The sequence below is a fragment of the Pipra filicauda genome, unplaced genomic scaffold, assembly GCF_003945595.2.
Source record: "Pipra filicauda isolate LSUMZ 115617 unplaced genomic scaffold, ASM394559v2 scaffold460_size520110_pilon, whole genome shotgun sequence".
In the NCBI taxonomy this organism is placed as follows: Eukaryota; Metazoa; Chordata; class Aves; order Passeriformes; family Pipridae; genus Pipra; species Pipra filicauda.
This window is the reverse complement of record NW_024104599.1, coordinates 312,819-322,198: the sequence shown is the minus strand read 5'-3', so window position 1 is coordinate 322,198 and position 9,380 is coordinate 312,819.

The window sequence follows — 9,380 nt, the reverse complement described above, 5'->3', positions numbered from 1 at the left end:
AGCAAAACTGGAGTCCTGTAATGCACTGTAACAACCACGTTTCCTTCAGTGAACACAGACTTTGTGCAGTCACAGTATCTATAAAAAGGCTCTGGATGATTTTATGGTTTATTTTTGCACACCCAGAGCCAGAAAAATTATCACCAATGCATGGGCAGTTGCTTTTATTGTGCTAGATGCCAGAGCAGGGAGTGGTTTTTACTCTTTCCTTTAAATCTGACAAGCTTGATTTGCTCTTTAATTAATATGTTGGTTCGTGTTTTATATTAGGTAGCATGGCAGGAAATTAAATTGAGCTTCTTTAAGTCGCTGTGTTAACTGTGATAAGCTGAGATAAGGGGGAGTGAAGTCTGCAGAAGCTGAGATGAGTGTCCAGAGGTTGTCCCTGAAGGTGCTTCTGCTGGAATCTTCTGGCTGTGGTTTGTGTACACGCTGCACCCTCTGCATTAGGGGTGCTAGAAATAGTGGTGAACTAAGTGTTCAACTGCATGATTTCCTGTTAATCCAGCTGATTTCTATTCAACCAGTTGAGGGCAGTTTGTAAGAAGGACATGTTATCTTATCCCTGGACTTAAAACAGGCAACAGTTTTCTGGCCTTGTGTTGGTGTCATCTTTCACATCCCTATTTCTGGCACGTGAATGCTAAGAATAGATGTGATAAGTTCAAGTGCAGAGAATTAGGCAGCCAAGATTGTTCCTGTTCCTCAATAAATGCTGATCAGTTCGTGTCTGTCTGTGTTTCAGTGGTTACCCCTTCCCTGTGGGATTGCAACAAAGGTGGGGGTGTATCCATGGGGGGGAGAGGTGTCTTGTAATCTGTCGTGTTGGCTGTAAATTGGGCAGATTTCCAGCGTGGTCCAATGGTCCTGGGTCAGTCCTGGGGTGCTTGGGGAGCTACAGTGGGCTCAGCACAGCCCTGGCAGCTGGATCAGCCCAGGCTCAGTGGGAGAAGGAGGAGCATTTACCTCCTGCACAGGTGATTTGCAGCAGTGCATCACTGCCAGATGTACACCTCTAGAAGTTACTAAAATGAAAGCAAAACACCCAAGGGGAGAGATGATGTCTCCCATCTTTGCACACAAAGGTGCTTTGGGGATGCATCACCACACCCAGGTGAGGAGATCTGCAGTGAGAGGAGCTCCCAGACCTGCTCCAGCTCTCCCTGACCAGGAGATGAGCAGGGCTGCACCCTCCCTGTGTGACACCTCCCCACTGAGCTCACGTGGGACTGTGGTGTCTTCCTGTGCAGGGCTTGACACCCATAAATGTGAATAAAAACTGGGTGGTACATCCTGCATGTATCTGTTTGGGCAGTCCTGGCTGATGTCAGATGGGATCTGTCAGAGGGTTAATCAGGACACAGATGCAGTTGCTCACACCCGTTCCTCATTGCAAATGAGTCAGGCAACGGAGAAAAAAATAGCAAACACAAAGGAAGATGTTTTTATTTGCTTCACTAAACTCTGCTCATGGGAGATTTGTATTGCATTACCTGCCAGCAAATGAATGAGTAGGTATTTTCCTACCCTGGACACAGCTTTGGGCTGGGAGGTGTCTCTTCTGCTCTAAGAGCATGTGGTTTGGTAAAACTGTGCTAGTCAGTGGTCACTGCCAGTCTCAGGACAAATAAAGGGGTTGAGTTATTCCCCCATCCCTCATGGTGGAGCAGGAAGACGAGGAAGCTCCTGTTGGATGACAGCTGTCCCCCACCCTGGCTGCTCCCCGTGTCCCTGACAGAGAGTTTCCCTCTGTGGGTGTTCTGGAAAGGTTTCCACTGCTCCTGAGGCTTGGTGGAGTCTGCTGCAGTGCACCTCCTCCTCCCAGCTTTGGAAACAGCCCCTGGAGCCAACGGTGCTCGACGGAGGAGCTCAGGAATTGCTGCAATGAAATCTGGAGGAGCAGGGCTGGGCAGGCACCCAGGCACCCTGAGCTGTGGGACACCCACCAGGGCACAGGGGCTGCTCCTGGCCTTGCTGGGGCTCCTCAGCTTGCCTGTGGCTCGTGGTGAGTATGGGGCCATGGGATGCATGGGGAGGACCAGAGAAACCTGCCTGGATCCCATCTTGCTGCTCCGGGGCTGGGGTGGGTGATGCCACCACCCCCAAGCTGGGGACTCAGTGTTTGATGCTCTCACAGCCCTGCCTGGTGCCTTCACCCACAGGGGGACCCTGGATCATCCCATCCCCCTGGGATGCTCACTGGGGCCGGGGAGGGGGCCAGGGAATGGGATTCTCACCCCAGGAGGTCTTCTCCCGCCACAGGTGACTGTGGGCCCCCACCTGCCATGACCTACTCCAGACCATCCAGTGATGAGCACTCCAGCAGCTTCCCCGTGGGATCCAGAGTGACCTACACATGCATCGAGGGTGCCCTCAAAATTCCTGGAATGCCAGACATGGTGGAGTGCCTGCCTGGCAACCTCTGGTCCAAGCTGCCGGAGCCCTGTGGCCGTAAATATTTCCTTCCTCTGAAACACAGCTCCTGTCTCTCGCTTTGCTTGAAATTCCTGCCCCTTCCATGGGCTGCTCTTGTGCTGTCCCTGGTAAGGGACAAACCTTCTTCCCTTCCCTGCTGCTCCTCGGGGTGCTGGTGGCTGCAGGGTCTGTGCCTCTGGGAGAGGGATCAGTTGGAGGGGGTCTGGGTGCTCGTGTGCTGCCCCACAGCACATTCCTGAGGCTCCTGATGTCCCACTAACACTGTCCCCTGAGCACTTAATGCCTCTCCACCCACGTTTTGGTGCATTCAACAGCTTAGCAGGCCTGGCAAGGAAACAGGATTAACCTGCAGTGAGCACGAGGAGCTTTCCAGCAGCGCTGCAGCGAGGGCCCCCCTGTGATCCCAAGGTTTATTTGGCCAGCGAGGGCACCCCTGTGATCCCAAGGTTTATTTGGCCAGCGAGGGCACCCCTGTGATCCCAAGGTTTATTTTGCACGCTCCTGGTGGGCAGCTCTTTCAAGGCTGGCTCTCCTTGGCTGCCAGGGAGCTGCACTGCCCCGACCAGGTTGAGGTTTGCTGCCCTGTCCAAGGAGGATGAGGTGATGAACTTCTTCCCTGTGGGCACCAACGTGACCTACGTCTGCCGTCCTGGCTACGAGAACACCTCGGAAAGCTCCCCCACCAGCACCTGCCTTGAGAACCTGACGTGGTCAGAAGCTGCTGAGCTGTGCAGGAGTGAGTATCCCAAAAAGCAGCCTTGGAGTTCAGAGCAGGTTAAGTGTCTGCTCCCAACCTGCATCCCAAAATGCAGCCAGGTCATCCTCATCCCAACAGCTCCATTAATACAATATGAGGTGGATATTCCTTGACATTTCTATTTAAAACTGAACAGCAGAAGCAGCAGTAGTATCAGTAATGTTCCCTTTTTTTTCCTGCTGGCATAAACAGATACGGTTTGATTTTCACGTTAGGAAATGTTTGGTTGGACTTGATGATCTTAAAGGTCTTTTCCAACCTTAATGAATTTATGATCCCAAAGATGTTTGCATTGGGCACGTGCACAGGACAAAGCCTAACTCACTGTTCTAGTGAACTTCAAAATGAAAACAAGGTGTGTTTCTTGGTGAAATCCAGGGAATATTAGGACTGACGAGGTGACAGCAATATTTTTCCTGTCTCTAATCCAGCCTTTTTTGTTTCCTCATCCCCCTGTACCCTGGTCTGTCCTCCCAGGAAGGTCCTGTGGTGCCCTGGCAGCGCTACCTGGGGGAAGGATGGTGCCCCTCACAGACCTGCAGTTTGGTGCCAGAGTGGACGTGTTCTGTGAGGATGGGTGAGTGATGGGGCACTGCCCACACCGGTGCTGATGCTGGGATACAGCTCTGGAATGAGACACAGCTGGAGGGAAGGGACCAGGGTCTGATTTGTGGCTGCCTTTTCCTTCAAGTGCCCAGCCAGAGGAAGTTTAACTGCCCCAGGGCAGGGTGTCCATCCCAGCAGGGCCATTTGTAATGTCAGTTTATAAATACAGACTCCAAAACAAGCTACTTAAAACATTTCAGCTTAAGTTATTTGTGATGTATTGAAAAAAAAAAGGGGTTGTGGTGGAACTTTTAAAATCCAGTTATGCTCAGCTGGGAGGCTGCACTGAAGCACAATTTCCATCACTCAGGGAGCTGACTCATGGCTGCTGCCTGCTTTCAATCAGGGCCCATAAGCACTGGACTGACCTGAAAAATCCAGCTCTTGCCACTCCAGCCAGTATTCCTCCCTCCCAACAGGAACTAGCTGGCATCATCTGGCTTGTCATGCCCATCTTCAAATATAGCAGAGGGGTTTTTTCCTCTCCCTCGGGACTTGGAGAAAATGACAGCATGTCCCACCCTTCTGGGGTTCAGCTCATCTGTAGAAATCCACACCAGGGTGGAGGGATAATGCTGTTCATCTGAGCAAGATCAGATACCACCCAGCATGTCCACATGATGAGGTTTTCTGAACAGGAGGATGTAATTCAGAGATGGGGGAAGGTGTCAGCTGTCAGCACAAGATGTATGAGCTTCCAGCAAGCCAATGCAAAAGCCACCTTAATTAAATGTAGATTGATCCCTGTTGCCCCTCACTGGTCCCTGCTGTGCACAGTGGATGCATTTGAATCATAGAATCCCAGGCTGGTTTGGGTTGGAAGGGACCTTAAAGATCATCTCATTCCACCCCCCTGCCATGGGCAGGGACACCTTCCACTAGCCCAGGTGGCTCCAAGCCCCGTCCAACCTGGCCTTGGACACTTCCAGGGATGAGCAGTCCACAACTCTCTGGACAGAGATCAGCTGAGAAGGTGCACCAGCCACCCACTGCTGTTTGATTTTTTGCAAAACTTCAGCAAAACAGCCCCAACGCCTGACACCCCAAACAAGGTGCCGGGTAGGAGGTGGCCCTGGGGGACACGGGGCACCCTGCCCTGCCCCTCCAGCACCGAGGGCTTCAGCAGGGCCGGTTAAGTGACCCCAGTGAGCAGCAGCTGGGCTAAGCCCCAGCCTCTGGAGCTGCCGAGTGTGCTCAGCAGGGAGCTCCTCCCTCCTCACCCCATCCCGCTGGGAGACAGCAGCGTGGGAAAGGCTCTGGCTGCCGGCAGCCTGGATCCCGGCGCTGTTCTCCAGCGGGAAGCAGGCAGGGCGAGAGAGAGTCCCTGATTCAGCAAACCCGAGCCCGATGCATCCGTGTGGGAACCCACATTTAACCTCGGTGCTGTCTGGCATTCCCTGCGTGCTCTGCCAGCCGCCAGCCCCGACTTTTCCCAGCCCTGCTGTGGAAGATGCACTCAGTGAGTCAGAAAACCACCTAAAAATAGATGAACACACATTCTGGCAGAGCAAGGCGAGGAGCTCTCCTGTTAACCAGCGTGGGTCTGCACCTCTGCTTGCTTTAAAACTGCCTTTTCTACATTCCTGATCATGCACATATGGGGAAGGGGGGGAGTATTCTCAGTTTCTGGATAGTTACACCATGTTTTTCTGTGTGTATCTTCACTTAGGTACAAATTAGTCGGAAATAATTTCATCTGGTGCCAGCTTAAAGGAAACGACGTTGAGTGGAGTCAACTTCCAACCTGTGAATGTAAGATTCATTCTTAATTGTAAGATTAAACCTTACTTTTGACTTCTCCACTAGATCCTGCATCCCAATGTCTAGTCCAAAGATCTCTTTGTGCAGTGTTTTTGTTGATATTCCGTGGCCCACCTGTCCCCAAAACTGCAGCTGGCACTATTTCAGCAGTTTTGCTCCCACAAGACCAACATATTTTCTCATGACTTAAAAGTTGCAGTGAAGGTGGTGGGGTGAGATTTCCAGGAATCCTGAGTTAGGGCACGGCCTGCTTATTTTTTGTGACCCTTGTACTGAGAGGGAGAAAGATGTGACAAGAGAAACACTAAAAAAAGAGAGAAAACTGGGACATGCAGCAGTGCTAGTTGCCCATCTAGTTACAGCAGTGCTGGTTACCCACCTTCAGTTGTCCAGAATGTTTATTGCCTTCAAGGATCTTAGGTGGACTCAAGGAACATTTTGTATTTTCATTATTACCGAAGCTTTTAGCAAACACTCGTGTCGTCCTCTTTCCTGCAGTAATTAGCTGCTCTTCACCTCCTCCAATCAGCAATGGGAAGCATGATGGTGAAGGTGTGGAAAACTTTGCTTATAACTCCACGGTGACATACAGCTGTGCCCCTGGATTCCAGCTCCTTGGGAATGTGAGCATCCGCTGTACGAGCACAGACAAAACCACTGGAGTCTGGAGCGGAGCTGTGCCCAAGTGCAAAGGTGGTTTCATCCCAATTTTCTCTTTATTACTATTTAGCATTTATTATGTGTTCGGTATTTAGGACGAATCGGCTCAAAATATTGTGACTGTGTGGTACAGGGCATGTCAAACGTCAGTAATAAGGCAATTTTAAAGAGGAAAAAATGCAGTGCTGGAGTAAGAACAGAACTGTGCAAGCAAGACCTAGTGCTCCCTGCAATGCTCACTCTTTATCCCCTAGAGAAAAGCTCAGCTGTCAAACTTGGAGCAAAAGACATGGAAAGGAGTGTCCCTCCCCAGAGTGAGTTGAAATGATTCAACACTGAACCCAGTCCCATTTAATTTGCTCCTTTATCACATTTCTGTCAAAAGGCCATTCAAGGAACTTCACACGGTGGATTTTATTCTTTCAGGTCCCCAGGGAAATGGCATCCAACCCCCTAAGAAGGCTTTATCATGGGAGAGGAAGCTCAGCCTCTATAAGAAGTCACTCCAAAATACCATCTCCTCCCCCCACTCTGTTTCTGTCTCCAAGACACCAGGTCAGTCCTGGAAGCTCATCTGGAGACCGGGGAAATTCCTCAGTGGGACTCCCTGGTTACTCCCAGCCCCAAAACCTGGAGTTTCCATTTTTCCCCATGTCTCCCTTCAGTGTCCAGGAGCTGTGCTACCTCAGCATTCAGGTTTGTCCTACCTCTGTACAAATCCCAAAAACACTCTTCTCCTGGGACCAGCAAAGGATCCGTGTGTCCTCCGAAGTACATGGGGATCTCTGGCATTCTCCCCAAATCCAGCTGCTTTCAGAACTTAAAACTCTCTAAAGTTGCATCATTTTGTGCAAGTGAGTGATTTTTTTTTTTGTCATATTCTTTTGTTCTATAAGTTTCCCCTGTATAATTTATATCTTTTGCTGGCTGGGCATCTGGTTCACAGCTCAAGTTTGACTGTGCTGACCTCCTATTCTTAAAAAAACTTTGCTTAGTGTGAAATATATTTTAATTTATCATTGTTTCCTTGTCCTCATGTTATCCCAGATATTTTTTTAACTCTTTTTTTTTTTTTTTTATGGCCATTTTGAAAAGCAAGAGATGACTTTGCACCACCTTAGGAGTGCCAGGGCTCTTGCCCTTGCTCCCAAGTGCTGATGCCAACCTTGTTCCACACAGAGAGGTCGTGGGTGGCCAGGAGAAGCTGGACATGGCAGAAGTGCTGCTACACCACATTCCCCATCCACTGCAAAGGATTATTTTACCCATGAAAAGGGTGAACTTTGGCTCTGTGGGACAAGGGGGGAGCTGTAAGAGTGTTATTGTAAGTAATGAAGCCAAAACACCCACTGGAGGGTCTCCCTACCCAGCTAGAGGTTGGGTGAACAGTGTTTCTCTGGTGTCAGGGTCAAGCTGAGTTTGCCCACTCCTGATTCATGTTTCTTGGGTCAAAATCAGAAAATCTGTTACCCCTCCTGTGGTGGACAAACCAGCACTGGAAGGATAAAGCAGGAAAACCCTTCGCCTGATCTGCTCCAAAATTGCCCCGTGCAGTGGTTGCACTTGTTAGGGCTCTTACACTTTGCTTTAAGACAAAGACTGAGCTGGATCAGGCCTGTCCCACATGTAAAATGTAATTTTTTACCGGTGATGTGTTTTTAAATGTTCCCAGAAATTGACTGAAAATCACTTCTGCAAGCATTGGTCGATCTCCATATTTTCCTCTCCCACCTGAGTTTTTCTTTCAGTGATTTTATTCTAACCCCCTGAATCCCGTTGTGATTCCCTGCTGATCTGACCAGCCTTTTTGTTCAGGCTGCAGTTTCCCAGAAATACCCCCCAGATGTTCTGCAGGACTTCTGCAGAGCTCAGTTACGTCACAGCCCCCCTGACTGAGCGTTTCCACAGCCCCAGGTTTTTTTGCTCACTAGCAACCGCCCCAAACACAGACCCAATCTCTCTGAGGAGCTGAGCTGCTCCCTCAGCTTCCCAGGAATTTCTGGCTGTAGCACAGCCTGGATGTGGATACGCCCATGGCAGCTGCCCTGAGCAGGGCTGTACTGAAAGCAAAACTTGCAGAATTATGAGCTCATTTCTTTTAGGAAGTCATAGAGTTTTAGACATTACACTGACCGTTGATCTTTATATCTTCGGTAGTTTAAGCCCTTCTTTAGCAAAAGCTACTTTTTTTTTTTTTGTATCAGACCTAAGTTCTTTGAAGTTTATATTTCTACTACAGGAAGATAAAGCCACAAGTGGGCTGGGCATCTCCTAATCTCATAACATAAAGGAGCTACTTCTGCTTTCCAAAGGGAGGAAGGCAGCTCAGTAATGCTGTGAGCACCCTGACTACTCAAAGACACAGAAATACAACTGCTAAATATCCTGCCCAGTGTTGTCACACTGCAACAGAGAGACTGGAAATGTCACATTCACGTTGTTGGCTGCTCACCCCATCTCTGTCCTGTTCAAAACACTAAAGCCTTTCTGGGATTTTATCTACATTTAGTAATAAATGGTAATTGTTTATAAAGGATGGTCTGTGAGTTCAACTGCCTGTTGTTCCCTTGTCATGTTTTAGTCTCTTTTCAGGAAGGAATCAGCTTTTAGGAATATCCTCACAATGTTCAGATTTGCTGTTCAGTCAGTCCTTTATCAGCACTCTGAACATTTATTTTCTAAGTTAGATGTGGTTTTTAAAAAATCAGTAAAGAAAGCAAGCAAATCCATGCAGTAAAGCTTGGGAATGTGAGTGTTTCTGGTAAGTGCTCTGGAAAAGGAAGCTGGAGTGATGGATACCTGCCTTAATCCTATTTAGCCATCCTGGGACAGAGCCCTGCAGCCCCTCTGCTGTGGCTCAGCCCAGGGATCAGTTCCAGAAGGTTTTGGGAGCTGAGGGCGATATCCCAGGCTGCTGCCAGTGGGAGCAAGCAGGAGGGAGCCGAGGGTGAGTTTCCATGGAAAGCCTGGAGCAACTCCAGCAGCTCAACCTCTGTTTTTGCTGGCCAGTTTTGCCGGACACCTCCCGCTGCCGCAGCCCCGCACCAAACACGGGTCAGGCTGCCCTCTGGACGTGCTCTTCTTCTGCCACCACCATCTGCTTGGCCCGATTTCTGTAGGGAGGGGATGTGGGAGCCAGATAAAGCCGGTGGCCCTCGGT